The sequence below is a fragment of the Micrasema longulum genome, unplaced genomic scaffold (assembly GCF_059751315.1).
Source record: "Micrasema longulum isolate JH-2025_06_02 unplaced genomic scaffold, ASM5975131v1 h1tg001973l, whole genome shotgun sequence".
In the NCBI taxonomy this organism is placed as follows: Eukaryota; Metazoa; Arthropoda; class Insecta; order Trichoptera; family Brachycentridae; genus Micrasema; species Micrasema longulum.
In genome coordinates, this window is record NW_028279146.1 from 23,394 (window position 1) to 39,944 (window position 16,551).

At 32.2% G+C, this 16,551-nt stretch overlaps 1 long non-coding RNA gene across 2 annotated transcripts; it reads right to left on the bottom strand.

Moving 5' to 3' along the window:
- Nucleotides 1-5,815: 5,815 nt before the first annotated feature.
- Nucleotides 5,816-10,713, bottom strand: LOC148273351 (uncharacterized). 2 transcript variants are annotated; one of them, XR_015824601.1, is made up of 4 exons: nt 10,600-10,713; nt 10,335-10,466; nt 9,838-10,064; nt 5,816-7,476 (listed from the first exon to the last, which is right to left on the bottom strand). It is a non-coding gene; the product is annotated as an uncharacterized LOC148273351 (long non-coding RNA). The 2 variants fall into 2 exon arrangements; XR_015824600.1 differs by lacking the exon at nt 5,816-7,476 and having other exon boundaries at nt 9,654-10,064.
- Between the last annotated feature and the right edge of the window lie 5,838 nt (nt 10,714-16,551).

Genomic DNA, 16,551 nt, shown 5'->3' on the forward strand with positions numbered 1-16,551 from the left:
ACCGGTTATTTATTGGATTAATTTAAAATTCATTTAGATAATTTATTAACATATTTATATTCACTAACTTTCGGCTTTTTAGGCCGTGTTTAAGCTATAATAATGAACAATGTAGTAACTAAAAGCATTTAAAAAAAATTATATATTTATTCATACAAAGGTACATTTTACAAAAAAAATACGTATCCCTAACTCTATGAGGCCAAGAGCCCTGTGTTGAGTTGGGATACAACATAATGGAAATTGGAAGCATACGTACATATGTTAATTAACATACAATGTTAATAAACATGATTAATAGTAAAGAAATAAATAGAAAAGGTTGTCAGACAAGGGGACACAATATCGCCAAAACTCTTTACGCTAGCCTTAGAGGATGTATTTAAAACCCTAAATTGGGAAAATAAAGGTGTAAAGATCGATGGCATGTACTTGAGTCACCTCAGATTCTCAGAGGATATAGTAGTCATAAGTAAAGACATGGATGAACTAGGCGAAATAATTATGGAACTACATGAGGCTTCAAAAAGGATTGGTTTGGAAATGAATATTCATAAAACAAAGATTATGAGTCCAACAGGACGAAACATTTTCATTAACGATAATAAAATCGAAGTGGTTGATGAATACACTTATCTAGGACACAAAGTCAAACTTGGTAAAGATAACCAAATAGCGGAGTTACCAAGAAGAATAAGGCTAAGTTGGGCTGCTTTCGGCAAACTTAAAAATATTTTTGAAAATAAACAAGTCCCTATATGCTTGAAAAGACAAGTATATGAATCGTGCATATTGCCGGTGACAACATATGGATTAGAAACCATGTCTATAACACAAAAAAATAGACAGAAATTAAAATGCACTCAACGATCCATGGAAAGACAGATGCTCGGTGTATGCCTAAGAGACAGAATAAGAAATTAAGAAATAAGGCGCCAAACTGGAGTCGTGGATATCATGGATCGTACAGCGAAATTGAAATGGCAATGGGCAGGGCACTTGGCGAGACAAAATGATGGCAGGTGGACCTCCAGAACAATAAAGTGGAGACCATGGGCAAACAAAAGAAATGAATGTTGGAAGGCCACAGAAAAGATGGGTCGACGACATTGCCTCTATTGCCGGTAAAACGTGGATGAAAGCGGGTGATAGGAAGGAATGGAGACGTTTGGAAGAGGCCTTTATCCAGCAGTGGAGAGAATAAGGCTGCGGAAGAAGAAGAAGAAGAATAGTATATAAATCCATGCAATGTCTCGCAGTAGTTTTCTGCAATGGTCTCCCTTAGACAAACCTTGTTCACTTCTCCTGAAAATGGCTTTCGTTTTGGAGAACTCCATATATCCAGGACATTGAATACTCTTTGGGCTACAAAAGAGAATCTTCTCTGAGCGAAAGTCGTACGTGTTTTGGGTATTAAATAATTCATATTACAGGAAAACCTCGTACGAGCACGCTGCTGGGATCTCCTCTTGTAACCGCATGACCAAAAATGCGTCAATGACTCTTTTATAAAAAACGTCTAATATTTAGTATCTTAATAAATCGAAACAATGTCTCTGACGGGAAAGTTGGGGGACATCAAAGCATCACTCTAAGTATTGATTCTTGTACATTTATTAGGGGGTTCATGATAGACGCCGTGCAACCTCCCCAGCCCACTACACCATAATTATGAATAATAATGAAGTGATTACGGTTAAACGGTAAGCACATGTTCATACTTATGGCTTATCCAGTCAGGAATAGAGATATCCAGAAATCAACATCTATACGTCATTCGAGTAACATGATCAATTAAATGTGTAAACATTTTGATAAAATAAACCGATATGATTTAAGATAGTAAATACATGAAATTAGTGTCATTAATAGATACACTTATGATACATTACCATTATTAATTAGTGTGTGCATTACTTATGATTAAAATATTTATTTTATCTCTCTTCATAACACAATACTTTTGATTTCAATGTTAGCAATAGAGCTATTGATTGTCTCACGGATTATTAGAATTGTAAGCAGATTAAAGGATAAAAAAAAATATAGAATTAGTACGATTATTCTTTTTAAAGGCGTGTTTGATATCAGTAGGTATCAGAGGACTTTGACCAAAAATGTTTTTTAGTCGATGACGAAAAATATTTATCTTTGGAGTGGTACAATAGCTTTATTTGTATTTAAAGCATCGAGGATACGTGATTTATTTGGATAGCTATTGTTTACTTGCACTCCAGATGGCTGTCTAAGTTTTTTGGCCCAAAAAATGATCGTATCAACCAACAAATAACTTTATAAACTAAAATTCGTATTACGTGGGTCAGAAAATGGTACTAGGTCTAATTATTGTTTTATTTGGAAGTTCAACAAAGGATTTTTCTTTACTGTCTTTACAATTCTACCATTACTACCATCGCCATTTCTCCGTAGGGGTAGGCAGATAAAATGGACTGCCAGACACGTCTATCCTGGCATACATTTTTTGCTTCTTCCACATTCATACATCTTATCTTACATGCCCTTCGGTTCTGTCTGATTTTGATATGACCAGACTTAAGATTTTGGTTAATCTGATCATGCTACGTCTTCCTCGGTCGTCCTCGTCTTCACGTTACATTTTCGCCATATATACTTGTTTTACCATTCCTTCGTCGTCCATTCGTTCTACATGACCAAACCATCTCAGAGACCCTTTCTTAATCTTATCAATTATACTCGACTCAGATTTACACTCTCGCCTGTTTTCATCATTCGTAACCGTCATACATTGATTTCCCACACATTTATCTAAGAGATCGAATTTCAACCGCGTTCACTCAGCTTTCATCCTTTCTCTGCCAGTTCCATGTTTCACTTCCATACATAAGTGTTGGGACTAAAACTTCGCTATGCACTGCCAGTTTAGCTTTGATTGACATATTTTTATTAACAATTACTGTGCTTAGTACGCCGTTCATTTTGTAACCCGCTTTAACTCTCCTTTCAACATCTTATTCTACTATTCCATCTCTTGAAAACATGCTTCCCAGATACACAAATTATTCTACTTGTTCGAGATATTCGTTGTTTACATTTATTATGCAGTCAGTAACCTCACTTCCCCTTTCGAATACCATCACTTTTGCCTTACTTTCGTTCATCGCTAATTCGCTCTCCAGGCATACATCATACATTCTAGGGACTATTTGTTGCAAATCCTCGTTGCTGTTTGCTAACAGAACTGCATCATCAGCATACAACAAGTAGCTTACTGAAAAATTAGCAATTTTTGCTCCAATACCCATACATTCTATCTCTTCCATACAGTTGTCCGTGTATATATTAAACAACCATGGTATATCACTTGATATCCTTAATTATCAGTTGTCCATGTATATACACTTTATCAAACGTTTTTTGCAAATCAACAAATGCGCACATAGTCTTTACTATCTTCATGTTTTATATCCTCAATTATAGAAATGACGTTTTTTTTATTTAATACACAATTTTATCGTAGCGCAATTATTAACTTTCGGCACTCTTCTTATGCAATATTATGACAAATCAATATCCAAAAAAAAAATACATTTCCCAAAAAAAATAATAAGTTATTTAATAATACGTGGCGTAGCAAAGTAAAGATCGTGTATCTAAAATTTTAATTTCATCCGACGATCCATGTTATTTTAGAAACCTGTTGTTGATTGGTGATCGCATAAAAATATATTGTTATAGTTCTTAAAAATGTAACATGATTAGAATGACAGTTGTCAGAAAAAGTGACGACATAACTTTGTAGTAACGTCAAAGGAGTTATTTATATTGACACACGAAAAATCATTTGTATCTGGCGTGTTATATTTTTTTTTAATACAATGCTTGAAACATAAATCAACATTAATATATGAAATCAGCTTAAAAACTAAAACAAACCTAATTATTAACGACGTTCTTACAAGGTTACATCATTTCGCAAAAACGTTAGAGATAGGACAAATTGATCAATGTAAATTGATCGAATAAAAAAAGAATTTATTTGATGTTGTTCATGAAAAAAGTATAAATGTCTCATTTTTTGGTGAATAATTGTGTTAAACACACTATAATAGGCTTGTTTTTGCGTTTTTTATATCAATTTTCGGAAACAGTTTCATGATTGCATGAAATAACTAATTAAATCGATTAGATCAGTGATCAATTTCCCATCACTAATGAAATTAGTTTGACAGCTGTCATTCTAATCAAGCTATATTTTAAGGACTATAGCTGTTGCGTCGTCACTAGATAGCTCATTTTGTTAACTGTGAAACTTCCCGTTATCTGTCATGGTGCCATAAACATCTACGTACAGAAACAGTCCCGTGTAAAATGGCAAATAAAATGGTCGAAGATTTGCTACCAGAATCGTACCATAAACTGCACAAGATCTTGCATTATTTTCTAACCCGTTTAATATTTATTTTTGAAGCTAAGTAACACGATCAAAACATCTTATATAAATCATTTAACCCAATAAAACAACAAAACAAAAGAAAATATACAAATCGTATATTAAAAATATATTTCCATTTCGCTGACTTGCGTAAAAATCAATTGAAATTTGTGTTTGTCTAGAGATTCAGCTCTTTTGCTTAACACTGGTCAACAGACGGAAGATTCGAGGAAATGTTATTGTTTAAATATAGGCAGAATGGTTAATGTTACTGTGTGTAAAGTGGTCACTTAAACCAGCCAATGAGAGTTCATAAGTCCCCTTTCACGTGACAAGAAATAAGTGTTTATTCCATCTGCCAGTCTGTAGCACTAACAATGCACAACACTCTTTCATCTATCGTTCTTGCTCAAACTTTAATGCTTTTTTCTCATCTATTGATATATTTAACATGTCCCTTAATTTATTTTGAAATAAAATAAGACTAATTCTTTCTGGCTGCGATACGCTCCCACTTGCTATTTAATGATGCTCACGCTTACACAAACCCGAACACTCACTCCCACATAAATACACACAAACACACCTTTACACTCCCTCTCATATAAATACACACAAACAAACCTCTACACTTGCTCTCATACAAATACACACAAACACACTTTTTTGTTGTACAATAATTTAATATCTATGATTGTTTAATTAGGAACTTCGCTGGTCTGTCTTTAAACTGTTATTTTTATGTTATTATATCATTGTTGACTGTTTGTTTCTGTAAAATAAATAAATAAAAAAGTCCCCCAAATCCTTAAACTTCCATATTCCCCTTTTAAAAATAACTTCAATCTCAATCTTGATACGAGTACCATTTTATTTCCTTAAGTAAATATTTTGTTCTTTAGAGGGGGTCTAAATGTTTTACGACGATATTCTCCTTAATTTGGGCAATAAACTTTGATAAATGTTTACCTGAGAGGTGTTTACTGTTACCTACCCAGTTATCAGGTGTCACACACCACATGTATTATTTACCCACCAATAATCGTTAATTATATTATGTACACGTACCTATATTAAGCGGCCGGATTATCTAAAGTAATTAAAGTCACAAGACTACAATAAATTATTATAAGTTTAAAAAGTCACGTAGATAAAGATTTGGATATACAATTTATAATGGAATATGTATCGTACTTACCTATTATATTACATATAGAACATCGTTAGTTGCGAGGGAGATTCAAATAATAATAACTGTTAAAAAACAACTTTAATATTTTATTTTTTTTTATTTTATTTAGAAAACATAGTCATACATAATAAGTATTAAAAACAACAATTTTAAAACATTAAAAGACCATTTAAGTTTTCTTAAATTATGCAAAAGATATAAATGTTAAATGTGACAAAAAAAAGAGAATAATTGTTAACATTTGGGTTTTACATGGATGTAATAAATTAAAATAAATAAATATAATGTACACTCCGAGCCATCCACGCACACACATGAACGCACATATAAAACACACACAAACATATGCATTACATGTGGCACATATACGTAGCATAAACCACTCAAGACTTAAGATGCACATTCAGCAACTATCCCAAATAATCGACCCCATGAAGAAATTTTCTCTACAAATGCAACGTGCAGTTAAAAATGTCTACATCAATACTGAGTTCATTATAATTTCTACAGGTACGTCAAATGAATGAATTCGAGGTATAATTGTTTTTACAAGTTTTACGGCGAATCAACTATATTATTTAGAATTTTGAAAATAAAAATTAAATCACATGTAAGGCGCCTTTTTTGTAGTGATTCTATATTAAAATTGATTGAATCATTTTCACTGTTGCCAAAACGATATTCCAGGCTCCTTATCAATTTATTTAGACTGTTTTCAATTTGATTAATACATAATACTGAGGGGACCATATTAATGAAGCGAATTCAAGTTGATTACGCACGTAAGTATAGTAAAGAAATTTGAGTGTATTTGGTGACGAGAATGGCTTATTTATTTAGTTTGTAAATTTACCATGTCTTATAAATTTACTTACTACACTATAACACTATAAAATAATCAAAATAAACACACCTCAATTAAATTTATCTGCAATTTTACATTCTTCTTATTTTTTGGTCTTATAGATTTTTAAAAACCACTAAGATAGACCAGATCTTGTCTTGAGGTAGTAATTATTTTTTATTGTTTTGGTTGCATTTCATTTCATTTGTACCTGTATTCCGTATAAGAAAATGTGTTTACCATTGTTGGAATGTACTGTATAAGTCCGTCAATAAATAAATAAATGTTTTTTATCTCCAAGGCACAAAAATATATGAAGCTCAAGAGAGAGACGTATATAATTTTGGAGCGTGATTTTCTAGATTAAGTTTTTTTTCTTTGGACCATTATGCATTTATTTTTTTGTCCCGTACCTAGATAATTTCGATGTATTTTTAAAAATAGTAATGATCATTGTAATCTTATAGAATTAAGAGATAATAATGTGTGTATAATATAATCAATAAGATCTTAGTTATATGCACCCACTAACAAATTGCAGTCATGCAATTCAACTAAATAATTTGGTTTTTTTTTGTAATTGCATAAAAAATAGTTTTGAGTAAAGTAAAGATGCTTCCAGCTTCTTTGAGACATTCTGGCAACTTATTAAAAATGTTCAAAACGGGGGTTCGAACTGTCTGTAGGGAAACAGTGAGTATCATCTTGCTGGTGTAGGGCGTAATACCGGCAACACTGCTGACTAATCCAACTCGATAACCCTGGGCAATGTGATCACAGATCACTCATAGCGTGGTGTGATCATAGCAGAAAACGAGAGGAAGGTAGACGAGTTTCTTGCGCCTCCAAACCAACCAGCTAAGGCTGACAGAAAAATCCACCACAGAAGGCAACGGGAAACCACTCTGGACATCTTTTCCCAGGAATCACTACATCGAGTTCATCCAATAATGAGAGTTGAGGACCTGTCCTTAGTAGCGCAGGACAGAGATGCTTTCGCTGCAGTGATCGCCAACGTCTGGGGACCTGACAAGGCACCGGAAGAGAAGATATCATTATTATTATAATTTTTATTTTAAGCGATCAGCTTAAAGCTATTAGACAAAAGATAGTTGTTTGCGTGTTTTAACTTTTCCAAATCAAATCTAGCCAATTTTTAAAGTTATTTAGACTAATCTTGAAGCAGCTTATTCCCACTATCAACAACCTTGTTGCTCAGCAAATGTTTCCGTGGGTTTAGGTTGAATCTGATTTTCTCCAGCCTGAGACTGTGGCCTCAAAGTTAAGCATCTTATTTAAGTTTTAACGTGAAATCCAAATTTGGGCAGCTATAGGTAACTATAGCTGTTGAGTATTTTATATGTCTATATCAGGTCACCCCTTTCTCGCCGTTTCTGCAGAGTTGTGAACCAAAATTTTCTAGTTTCAACACATTCTGAAGGCGTTTCAGACAAGGCGATAGCAGTGGCGAACGGTGATTTTATTTATAGGTAAGCTATAAAAAAATATCATTTATTTGTACCTACATAGAAGGTACATAATATAATGTATATATACTATTAATTGGTATTTTTTTCTGTGGTTTTGAGTGATGCAACAACTCTCATCTATGAAATCAACTCAAACGACGTTACTTTGTGATATGTAGCTATATTATCTATTAATTTAACACATAACTTATGTAAAAGCTTATAATTCAGTCAACGTGAGGTATTATCATAACGATTGAAATGTCAACTGGCCGATTTGTTCTAGAAATGAATAGTGTAAAAAACGGCCGCGTCGAGCGCCACATGTGTTATCTCAAAGAAAAATAGTCCTTAAGAAATAATGTTAAAAATACTGTTTTCCAAATCGAGAATCTTCAAAGAATTAGTGTAATCTGCAAGTTTACTCAAGGAGAAAAATCTCGCAACTGGGTTTAAGATGTTCAAAATATAGTACACTGATTTGTATGAAGAAATAAGCTGTAGTAATCGGCTAGTTCCTTGGCTCATTGCTGGCGCTGGGCGCGTTTTATTCATATTTTTATTTATATTTTGAGAAAAATACAAATGATTATTTGTTTTCTTGTAAAAATTACAGTAAAACATTATTATGGATAGTCAAATATAATAGTAAGCTGCGCACAATCGCTTCTATACACGGTTCGCCCATGGACGATGGAAAAGGTTGTTTTGAGTTCCAGTCGGTCTCACCTTAGGAAGTCAGAAATCGCGTCCTTATTATATTTAATATTTTTGAAAATTTATCCGATACTTCGTTACGTAATTTTAAATTGTTATCTATGATCATTATTTTGTATTTTTTATAAATTCAACACATTCATTATTGTTATCATTAGTAATTATGAATTAGTCATTGTATTTCGTTACACTTTTTATTTCAATTGAATATTATTGGAAAATTACCAAAAAGCTAAATACAAAATGTTAGGTTGATATAAGTAAGTACGTAAATAAATAATATATCTAAATTTTAAAAATATAAATTTTTAACTGCATAATTTATGCACCGTACATTGCCAACCCTACCGATTTTATGAGAAATCTACCGATCTACCGGATTCCACTGAAATTTTACCGATATTCAACACTTTGTATCCCGGAGCCGTGTAAACACGTGATTATATAACCATGCGTAGTGTCCCGGTCCCGTGTTTCTTTATGTAATAAAATTATAACATAGAAGTGGTTTTATCTATGAAATTTTCATCATTTTTTTATTTTTTGACATACTTAGCTGTCCACCCAAAAGCCGTGAGCGACGGCTTTTGGGTGGACAACAAATCTTTACCCAAACTTAAACCATCCCCTCCACCCCTCTCCACGACAATTGGTCTGATGGTACAAACTTTTAAAATAACTTTTTACTTTGATTTTAATTTTTAAACTACTTTCATTTATGTTTTTTTCCCTTCTTTTTTGTACAAGAAAAAATAAAAATAGTTAATTTTTTTATTTAAAAAAAATGTTTTTTTAAATTTCATATTTACAATATACATAAGAGGTAGAACAGAGTATTAAAAAAATTAAGGATAATTACATAGCAATAAATTACATATAAATGAAATACATATAATGAAATACATATTAATGATAGTTGATTGATAACCTTAGATAATATAATGATAATACAATATGGAAACTTCAGTGGTCCATTAGAGTTTAGTCTAATTTTGTATACTGGTAGGAAAACGAATTCTCACGTGGATGCAGGGCGAGAAATTGTGGGGGGCGAAGCCCTAGGGATTCTACGATATTATTTAGCTGAATGGACTGTATTTTTATTTTAATAAAATAAGTGAATATCCTCGATATGCGTTATGCAGTGTCAATTGGTCACAACCCCAATAAATGAGGTGGATTAGGAATGGATGGCACTAACCTGGTTCATTCTTTTTTTCGTTCGACGGAATTGCGGTGGTCTGACTGGTCAACTGCGAGTGGCATCAACACTAGGACAGGCCCCCGATATGGAGCTGAACACTGGTGGTTGGTGGAAACAAAGTCTATGATGTGGCACACGTTCAACAAAATAAACGTGCGATTCAATACACGAGGTCTTAATGTGGCGGAAGGTCAAAGGATGCTGAAGTGGGTAGTGAACAGTGGCTGTGGGTAAAAGGATGTTGAATTGTGACAATAAACATTGTTAACAATGCATACCCACATAATTCGCAACCATATACTAAAAAAACTATGTAAATGTACTGTATGTTTCCTAAATAAAAGAATATAAAATAAACAAATAAAAAAAAAGAATCTACCTATTTTGACTTGATAGAAGTTGGCAACGCTGACCTTACGTAGGTCCGAAGACGGCAAATAAAACTCCTATAAGACTATACAATGGTAGACATCAATTATTTGTAAAAAAATCACCTGATCCAGGAAGAAAATCGGGAATATGTTTGTTTGTTAGAAAAGTATCTTAAGCGTGGATCGAGGCAAAGCACTTATCCAGGATCCTGATTCTATTTCACTCTCAGAACTGTATTTTTCACCTGCCGGGCCCTGGAAACATAAAAAGTAATCATCAACACGTAACATAATTTTGCTATCGCTAACCGAGAAGGGATCACTGTCGTGACGTCACTCCCAAAAGCCGAGATAAAAGTCACGAGGAAAGGAAAGCTTAGCACCTTACCACCCATATATATTCCTAGCAACAGGTGTGACTGGTTAATCTCTGTCAACTAAAGTATTTTTATCGTGTTTTGTTATATTTGTTTACTCTGAGTAAAAGACCTCCCGCGATAATGACAACTCTTGCAGTCATTATTATTTTGGTAATTCATTTATATAATTATTTTAGATAAGTAGGTCAGGGGTGCACTGGCACTGGTTTGAGGAAAAAATATATTTTTTAATATGACGTATTTTTCCCCCTAAGTCATTTAACTGCTTTGCGTTCTTACTTACATTGTGTATGTTTAAAGCATTAATTTCTTGGTCAAACATTTTAACGTAGTTATACAGAAAGCAGCCAGCCATAGAAAAGTGAAACTGAGATAATAGCCATTTTGTGAAAAGAGTTTATTATAAAATCTACACAATAGTTTAAATGTTTTTGACTTGAACAAACGATAAACAATGAATACATAAGTTTTTTTGTATATTACAAACAAGAATGTTATTGTGTATTTGACCAGTTTAAAAGATTTTTAAAGTACCATAAGATTTTTTAAGTTTAGTAGGTGTTTTCTGCAAATTAAGAAATGCCGTTTTTGTGATCGACACCCTTTTCCGGAGGTGATTAATATAGTTTTTTATATGAAAGCAATCTGGCTGTTTTTAGCAGAACACCTTACTGCTCCCGATAACATCAATATCTCATTTTTTCAAAATTGTGGACTAGCTGCTTTCTGCATAACTACGTTCATTTGAACCAATGTAAGAAAATAATAGTGTATAACTTCGAGTAATAACACGCCACTGGCTAATATTTATTTATTGAAATTTATTGCAACAGAGAGGGAAAACATTTTTGAGAAGGAAATATGGGAGTCTAGGCATTGGCCTGTCATTAGCTGGTTTAAGTGGCCACTTTACACACTGTGTAACATTCGCCATTCTGCCTATGTTTGAACATCCATGGACTCCCATATTCCCTTCTCAAAAACCTTTTCCCTCTCTGTTGCAATAAATTTAAATATGAACGACTCCCTAGGGAGAGAATCCAGCCAGTCTGCGGGCATTTGGACATACTCAAGGCATTTATTTATTTATTTAAAACTTCAAATACAAAGAAGTAGTACTTCGGCGGGCTTATTGCTAAAATAAATATCTTTCAGCCAGCCAAAAAACAGACTGGTCAAACGAAGGGCTAGTCAAAATGTTGTACTTGAAAACCATAAATATATATCAAAAGATACATTTATAAAATAAAAATAACCTAATTAATTCAAACCAACAGCTGTTTTTTATTTGGGAGATAAGGCTTACACATAATATATTAACTTTTTATAAGGGACATTATGTTATACATATTAAATTATGAGGAACGTGGGATCAGATAATGAGTTTGGGTGGAGAGAGAAAGAGGAACCAAGGAAAGAAAAGGGATAAAAAGGATTCTGGGGATATATAATAATGTTTCAGGCGTTTTTTGTAGGTGACTAGAGAAGGTGCATTTTTAGTAGAATCGCCCATACGTACAAAAACCATTCTATGATTATCAACCACGAAGTTAGCTACAATTTACAGCAATATAATGAGTCGCAAGTACTTGCGTCGAGAATTGCAAGCGCAAACCGAAACCGTCCGTTACACGTTCGTTGTTAAACTAAAAACCAAACCAAAAAAATGTGGTTTTTCTACCGAATTATTACTCTGAGTATGCAGTGGCACTAAAGGGGCTTCTCTGGTGATTATTTCTCTGAGGTATATGGCGATTTACAGACTTTTTAGTATTAAACAACTTAAACAAAAACAAACTAATACCACTTTCAGACAAAGGAATTTTTAGTATTATTCAATTAAAATCTATAACCTACTTCCACTATCTATTAAAGCAATTGGTAATGAGAAAATGTTTAAAAAGGCTATAAAAAAATGGATAGTGGAGCTAGGTAGAAGTAAAATGGATTGTCTCATTCGCCCATACCAATGCTGAATCAACTGTTCCACAACTGTATGGCTTATGTTAGGTTTTTGTTGTTTTCATTGTGTGTTTTTCAATATAAATAATATAGATGTACATAAATACCTTGTTTTTAAAACTGTCTGAATATTTGTTAATTATGTTTGTTTTTTAAGTGAGTCTTCTTTGTTTATTCTCAAATGTAATAAAAAAAAACTAAATTGTTAAGTGTCCTCGGCACGGGAAACCCCAGTGAGGTCACATTATTTTTATTATTAATTATAGTTTGTAAGCGAAAAAATATGAATAAATAAATAAAAATAAATAAAAAAAAATTAACCAATAGAGTAAATTTTAACCTCCTAGTAAAATTGGTAAAATAAAATGTACAGTTTTTTCTTGTTTTTAGTGCAAATTTACAATTTTTTTGGCAAAAGCGTGCGTTTAAGTTCTCGATATATTGCGTTCCGATAAATATAATAAAAATGTTAAATGTTTTCATAACGAATTACACCCATCATTTGTGTCACGAAGGTTTATTGTTTATTGGCAGAAAAGGGCACATAAAACTTAATACATTTTTATTGCTATTATTGCAGTTCACACGTAGGAACACGATGCATTTATTAGTCAATAAAATATTATCATACGAATGTGGACTTGGAGGTCGGTGGTCGGAAAGGAAAAATATTATCATTTCAAAAAATACATTTATTATTTTATTCAACTGAAACATTCTAGAGTTTTTGAACTTTTTGTTTTTGAATTATGTTATTTATAACTTAAAAACTATTAGGCATTTTTCTTGTTTTTCTTTAGAAACTCGATACACAAAAAAACAGTTGTTATAAATTTGTACCGTCAGGCAATTGAGATAAAAGAAAGTAGTTATTTTTAATTTTTTTCAAAAATAAATAAATTATCAATGTTTTTATTCTTTATTTTTATTAATAACAAATAAAAATACAATATTACAACTAAATACAATTTTACATTAATCAAATACATATATTTACATTTACATTTCCCATTACGAAGAAATAAATAATTATTGTGTACATAATGTTATAATCAAACTATAAAAATATTGAAAAAAAAAATTACTTGTTATATAAATACCGAAGTTTATAAAGGGGTAGTAATTTTACACAACCAAACGACAAACGGGTGACAGCTCTACGCAAAACTGATTCGCTAAGAGATCGCGAAGAGATCGCTCTGTATTTAGAATGTAAATACGCGTTAAAAATGCTTTTTCGCTAACGCTCTCGCGGCCGAAAAAAAGCTTTTATAGCGCGTATTCACATTTCAAATACGCGCTAAAAAAGTGTTTTCTACGACGGCGAGAGAGTTCGGAATAGCAGCGCAGGAGTAATATTTTTTAATTAATTACTTGAAAATGGTCGAAACTGCTTAAAAACGTCCAAATATCTACCGCCGGTAATTAATTGCATCAAATCCATTCTCATATAAGAGATTTATGAGTTATTGTAAACCAGGACAAATTTGTGGAGATTTAAGGGCCAGTCAGTTGCACGACAAAATGTTAAGTAAAAAAATGAGAAAGTTGAATAATAATTTGCGTTAAAAATAAGACGAAACAGCTAATTTTGACAAAAACATATCAATTATATTATAAGTTCACATTTTTGTTAACTCGACGTTTTGTGGTTGGAAATTGAATAGTAGTTGTGATGATATAATCACTTATATTTAAATATAACAATATTTTGAGTTCGTCTAAATTTTCGTAGACAAGGACTGGATTCAACTCCCTGGGGAGCTGTGAATATTAACATATTACAACAAAGACAAAGAACATTTTTGAGAAAGATACAATATATTATATTTCAATGAGACAGCGTGGGTCAAAGTTATTAAAAAATGTGTTGGCGGTGTACTGTAAGAGAGGATTCTATTCTATAAAAATATTTATTGTTTTTTTGCAAGTACAGGCTTAAACCTAGGTTAGTTTAATTTCTTCAAAAGGGACCAAATTGATTGCGTTGGAAAATAAGACGAAACAACCTACTTTGTCAATTTTGACAAAAACGCATAAATAATTTGACGTCAGGTTTTTATTAATCCAACTTTATGTGATTGTAAATTGAAGCGTTTCGTCATGACAGTCAAAATTCGCCCGTATTATGCTAATACGCTGTATCTTTAGATAAATCATTTTGGCTTAACAATGCTCAATAAATTTCATTCATCGCGGTACGTCATATGAACTTACTTTAATTTTTATTGTTTCTTTCCAAGGAATTGACAAAAAACATTTTTTCTATGTTCCGCCAGAATCAGTTTACGTGTATTTTGTTAAAAATACAAAATACACATTTTTATTTATGTTTTGAATGAAGGGTTTACCTAACTTCTCGCCAAATTTTAAATTATTCCTTCCATTAGTTTGCGAGGAATATAACAAATTTCTAAAAAAAAAATAATTCATATCAGATGAAGCATTTTTAATATATAATGAGAATTGGTTGCGTTAAAAAATTAAGATTATAACCCATTTTACACATATGACAAAAACGCAATTATACAGAGTTTTTCAGGGCCAGACCGCGAAACTTAAAAGATACATTCCTCACGGTAAGCTTTAAAAAAATCCCAAAAAGTAATTAATTTTTTTCTTCTCAAAATGGAGTTAATCTTTAATTTATCGGACTATCATCCCTTCCGCAAACTTCTACCCTTCCTCAACAATTGAAAATTGAGATAAAAACGTATTTGACCAACGAAGCGATACGCACCAGACGCGGACAAGTGAAGCGGCTAGGAGTTTGTGGAGGGACTGTTTGTCCGAGAAATAAACTACATTTTGAGATAATTTTTTAAAAATATATTTTTTTAAATCACTTTTTGAAGAAAAAAAAAAGGATTTTTTTCAAGGCTTACTATGAGGAATGTTCCACTGAAGTTTCGCGATCTAGCCCTGAAAACCGTGTATATCATTTAACTTTATATTTTTACAAACTTATTTTTTTGTGATACAACTGCTCCGTCTACATATTATTTATTTAACTAATTATAACAAATAAAGGAGGTACTTAATATAATATTGTGTCATTTTATCGATTGAGCAACTGGCCCTGTGTTGTGACAGTAGTAGCGAGTAGCGAGGTATGTCAGTGTCGGTGACACAATACCGTCTGTCTGTTGTAAAACTGACATTGAAAACTGCATCCGGTTAAGTAAGAGTTACCGGCAGATTACCGTCGGAATAATTGATGTCGATAACGAATAAGTACTTGTATTTCTCTAATGATTCGTTTCATAAGTAATACAATTCTAGGTCCTCTTCTTTTTAATATTTACAAAAAAGATATTTTTACAGCTTTGAATTTGCCCTTTTTTCCCTGTACGCCGACGATATGAAAGTTTTCACCCAAATAAAATCTTTAAAAGATATTGACAACCTCCAAAGAGACCTAGATAGGGTCGTTAAATACTGCAATGATAATTTCCTTTATTTAAATGTCTCCAAACGCTACAAAGTGACCTTTACCAGAAATAAGATAATAATTCCATCCTTTTACCTTATAAATGTATACAAAATTACTGAAGTAGACTGTATTCGTGATCTTGGAGTATATTTGGATAAAAAATTTACATATGAAGACCATATAGAGAAGACAGAAAGCAAAGCTTTGGGCTTAATTATAAGAGTCTGTAAGCCTTTTAACAATCCACAGACATTAAAAACACTATATTTTGCACATGTACGCGGTATCCTTAAATATTGTTCCACTGTCTGGTCTCCTCAATATTCCAAATATATTTCAAGAATTTAAAGAATTTAAAAAAATATATTAATCACCTAAACTATCATCAATTTTTAAATTTCAATAACTATGAAGAAGCTACAGTACATCACAAAATCGATACCTTACAATTTAGAAGAATCATCGATGATACCGTTTTCCTTTACAAAAGATGCAATAACAATTCAGATTGCCCTCAACTGCTTGAGAAAATTAAAATTCGTATCCCTCAACGTACAACTCGGCT